Here is a 5,525-nt window from a genome sequence, read left to right as displayed (position 1 = left end):
TAACGCTCTGTTTACAAGATACAGAAAACAGACCCAAATATGGAAATTACTAGCAATGAGAATGGGGAAGAAAGACTACAACAAGGAATGTAGATGATATTTTTGTTTCTTTGCTATGATGCCAAATATTGAACTTTCAACTTGAGACAAGGAGGCCATAAAAAGTTGTATTAGTTTCCGAGAGCTGCCATGACAATGTACCAGAGACTGAGGAGGTTAAACAACAGAAATTTACTCACTCACAGGTGTAGAGGCTAGAAATCTGAGATAAGGTGTCAACAAGATTGATTTCTTCTGAGGTATCTCTTCTTGGTTTGTAGATGCCATGTTTTCCTTTGATCTTCACATGGTCTTCTCTCTGTGCATGTCTGTGTCCTAATATGTTCTTTTTATAAGGACACCAGTCATATTGAATTAGAGCCCACCCATTTGACCTCATTTGACCTCAGTTACCTATTTAAGGGCCTTATCTCCAAATACAGTCAGATTACGAGGTATTGGGGGTTAAGACTTCCACATATTAACTTGAGCAGGACACAGTTCAGGTGATAATAGAAGATAAGAGTAATTTAAGCAAGTAAGTAACTATTGTTTACAGTGAGTTGCTTAAGGATATGTATTTACTCAAGAAAAACAAGAAGAAATTACATAACACTGTGTGTTATACAAAGATATTAAATTAATCATAACATCCTGTGAGATGGGCATTAAATTAGACTAAGCAAGAGTAAGCAACTTATCCAGAATTGTATAGTTGGTACTTTCCAGAATTTAAACCAGGTATTTTCCCAGTTCCATTCTACGTTATATATTCATTTCATTATTTGAAATGAATTTTGAGTCTTCATTTTGCTTAGTTCCTGAAGTTATATGGGGATAGAATGGAGTTGGATATTTTCAGTGACATTCACACATGGGGAAGGAAATTGAGTCCAGAAGCTTCAGCAATGTTTCCATGGAGAACGCTAACAACAGAACCAGAAACACCGTTATCCTTTTGGTTCAGTGATCTTTCCTATAGCACTACAAGAATCAATTTTAAGAAGCCCCATGTTTTCCAAACTTTCACCAATGGGCTCTGTAGGGTCCTCTAACAATATCTAAGAGACTAACTAGTTTCACATTCCAAGCCACTTAAGACAAGGAGTTCTGATTGTTCTCTGTGAGGAAATCAAGTGACAATCATAGCTGGTAATTTAGGATAGTTTCTTCAGGGCCCAGGCAAAACCCAATACACAAGTGATAACCATTGTTAAGTGCATCTTTGACAAGGACTCATCAAGTATCAAAGAGGTCCATAAATTGGGAGAAATTATGATCAAAGACAAACATAGACCACAGATATTTAATTAGTGCTCAATTATTTATGAGTTTAACTTTGGTTAACCTCATTTTCCTTCTTCTAGACAATTTCCAATTCATCTCCACAAAGAGACCAGAACACTTACCTTCCAAAACAAGATTTATTGTGTTCCTTTAATTCAAAGCATACAGTGACTTCTACATTCACTCTACCAAGTTTTGCTAGGAGAGAAAAGGAGACATTATATTTTGTCTCGAATTACATATGCCACCATACTTGACTTAGCTCATCCTACTGGAAGCACTTTGACGGCAGATTCTACAGTCTTGTCTGACATCCTCTACGGAATCAAGCCAAGGGAATCACACATAGTTACAGCTGGAAAAACGTTTGTTCTGGGTTGATACTTTTAGCCTTTACCACCAAGACTTTATCACCAAGATCTATCTTGACAGTCTCTAAACAGGAGACCTTCTTGCCTTCCGTTTTCATATTGACAAGGAAGGTAAAGGGAAGAACTGAGAAGTACCCAAAGTCAGCTAGCAGCCAGCACAGATAAATCATCTGTGGAGATATTGTTTCTTTCAAAAGATATAAACATAAGAGGAAGTCCTAGTGTTTGAAACAATTGTGCATAATAAAAAATTCCATGAAAACCTAGAAATCCAGATGCAGATCAGTAACATATTGGCTAAATAAGCTGTTATGTTCATGCAATGGACAAGTGTACAGACATTAAGAAGAACGAGATACTCTTTTCTATGAGATTCTCTTTTCACTGAACTCATCAGTGCTGCAAAAACAATGTTACATAATACTTTTTCTTTAACATTATATCAGGCATCCTCATCTTGTCCTGCATTTATTGCCAGTGTTACTAAAGTTTATCATTTACCTCTTTCTCTTGTAGACATATAATTTCTTCTTATTTTGGAAGCATTCATCAATCCCTATTTTACTCTTTCTTTTAAATTACAAATGAATATTGAATTTTATAAACTATCTTTTGCGGGATATTTCAAGTGATTGTATAGTATTGCTCTCCTTGGACCTTGTTATATGGTAAATTATATTTTGTTATTTTATATATGCTATTTATTATATATCGTATTATGTTTACTAATTACATTTATTATATTATAATTACATTATAACTAAGGTAGCATTTTGTTTTAGATAGGCAAACAACCAGTGGAATAGGAAGCATCTTAAAATTAGATGCAAGAGCATAAAGGAATTGAGTTTAAAATAAAATTCACATTTTGGATCAGTAGCAAAAATTATTCAACAAAAGTGGGAAAATATGGCTATCATTAGTAAATTCTAGATACAGCAAGTAGTTAAAAGTTAAAAAATAATGAAACTGTAAAAGTATCAGAAACCTGGAAGACATGAAATAAAGTATTCATGAGGAATACCTTTCTCAGATACAAAGAAAACAGGATACATTTAATTATATAAGAAATAAAATTTGCCTCATGGCAAAATGCACTACAAAGGTCAGAAAACAAGCAAAAGAAATTGGGAAATATATTAAGAAATGGATATGCTTTCTTTACAACTTTTGAGGAAGCACATGTTTCTTTTTCCTTTAACCTGTTATGGGGGTATTAATCTATAATGTAAGTGCATGGTTCCTTTCCTTTAACCTGTAATGTGAGACTTAATCTATATGGTAAGTGCATGGTTCCTTTCCTTTCATCTGTAATGTGAGTGTCCACATGGGGCACTGTTTCCAAGCACAGACTTTGGATGTTCCTGTACTGGTCCCATCACTGACCATCCACAAAAACTTACAAATGTTGCTTCACTTTCCTGGGGGTTAGAGTCTTAGCTAAGAAATGGAAGCAAAATAGAACTTTCCCGCAGGGATGATAGAAGGTTTAAAGGAGTAAATATGTAAGTGACTTAGCACAGTGCCTAGTACAAGAGAGATCAATATAAGTACTTATCATTTTTTAAAGAGACAGATGAAAGAAATAAAATGTGGTGTTTTCAATCTATTGATATATATCCTTGACATTAAACTACCTTTTCATTCATTGGATTACCTAACTTGCTCATGCTTTTTCTTACTCTAGTGAACTTGGGTAGCTAATATCATAGTTTAACATTTTTGCTTTTATATTTACAAGTAAATTTGACCTGTAAATTTCTTTTTCCTTACAGTCCTAATCTATTTTCAGTATTAGGATTTTATAGACTTCATAAGATGAATAAAGGAGAATTCTTCCTTCGCTATCTCTAGAAGTTTTTCTTTGTTCATATTGATGTTATCTGTTTAATAGAAGTTCCATAGAATTCACCTCCCAAATGATCTGTCTGGGTCTGGTATTTTCTTGGTGAAAGATTGTAAACTATTGACATAATTCCTTTACTGGTGAAAGAACTCCAGCTATAAATTTCCTCTTGTGTCAGTTTTGGTAAACTTTAGGAGCTAGGAAATTGTCCACTTTACAGAAATGTTCAAATTTACGGGCATTTCATATATTCTCTGCTCTAACATTGTCCTGATTCTTTCTGTATATTATTTACTTATGTATTTGTTTTGCTTAATCAAAGTGTGTTTTTTAAATCTTTTCAAAGAATATTCTTTTGACATACTAAATCACCTCAATTTTATACTTTTTTCTGTTTTATTAAGTTCTGCTCATATATTTATTATCTATTTTTCTATGTTCTCAGGGTTTATTGTTTTACTCTTCTGATGTCAATTAAAACACTTGGTTATTAATTTTAAGAAATCTTTTTAGTTATAAATAGTTGAACTTTTTGAAGATTCCAGATTAGTTGTAAGTATCTAAGGGTCAGCTCGTCCACACTGTTGCTAGCCTAAGGCTTAGTTCACCCTACCACAATGTGTATATTGACATTTTTTCCCCTCGACTTTCTGTGTTTTGCTACTTCTCACTTTTCTTTGGAGAGAAGCCCTTTGAAATAACCTTAACTTATTTTACAGCCAATAAGTCTTTAAAATAATGTGTATTTTTTAAAGCTAAATCTACTTATATAATTAGGCAGAAAATCTGACCTGCCATATTTTTAAAAACAGCATAAATTCACACTTCTCCATGATTAATCTGCTGTATTACACAACCTTCGAGTTTTTAGCTTTATCAATGACATGTACTTGAAAAATGTTTTAAAGATCCTACCCAGTCTTCTAAAACATCCTTGTTCCTTGTTTCAGTTCTAGTTTTATGTATATTTTCTGCCTTGCACCTGATTATTCCAACATCTGATGGATGGCCTTGGGAATATAATTCTGGTATTGATTGTTTTTTGCTGATTCTCTCCACTTCTAGCTGATTTCTTCATTATTGTGTAAATTTAGATCATGAGCTCATGTTTAGCTAAACTTTATCTGTGGGAATGCTATAGGCCTGTGTTGAAGGTCTACCTCTCCAGAAAGGGTTTAGTTTTGTGTTTGGAATACCACCGATTTGGGAGCATTTTAAGTTAATTTCTTAGCTTCTGTTTGCAAGACCGCACATAAATTTGCAACCCAAACACTGGGAACACAGATCTGGGGTTCAGAATTCTCAAGATTTCCTACCTGTTTCCTACCCAGAGCAGAGGCCAAGAGAATTTGGTCTTAGTCTCCCTTTGCCAGCAGATATTTTTTTCTCCTGGCACACCCTTTCATTGAAGGTGAAACTAGGGATAGATAGGTTTAGTTCTAACTTCCCATCTAGTAGGGATGGAGTCTTACCTCCAGCCTCTCACGTGGTTATGGCCATTTATAAACAAGTCTCTATGTCAGGTGTGTCATTAAACTATGGCCTGTATTACAAATCCAGACAGATGCCTATTTCTATGGCCTGTGAGCTATGAATAATTTTCACATTTTAACTGGTAACATTTTAAATGGTTACCTAAGTACCTAAATAATATCCTCAATTTTGCTCTTTGGTCTACAAAGCCTAAAATATTTGCCACTTGGCTCCATAAAAACAGGATTTCCAGCTTCTGTTCTAAGCTATCAAGATCTTCAATCCACTCCTAATATAGCTATAACTCTCACACATGTACCACCCTTCTTTCATGGGTCCTGGAAATTTCTACTGCATACTTCAAAAATCAACCACGCACTTAAAAATAAGTTGTGTACATTTAACCTAGCATACCTAACCGTTTTCCTTCAGGAGACTTTTTCAAGTAATCTTGCCCACCGTATTCTTTAGAGCTTCATTAATAATGGCAAAAAATTAAAACAACTTAA

The sequence above is a fragment of the Mesoplodon mirus genome, assembly GCF_964341445.2.
Source record: "Mesoplodon mirus genome assembly, contig: HAP1_SCAFFOLD_1133, whole genome shotgun sequence".
NCBI lineage: Eukaryota > Metazoa > Chordata > Mammalia > Artiodactyla > Ziphiidae > Mesoplodon > Mesoplodon mirus.
This window is presented reverse-complemented; position numbering follows the sequence as displayed.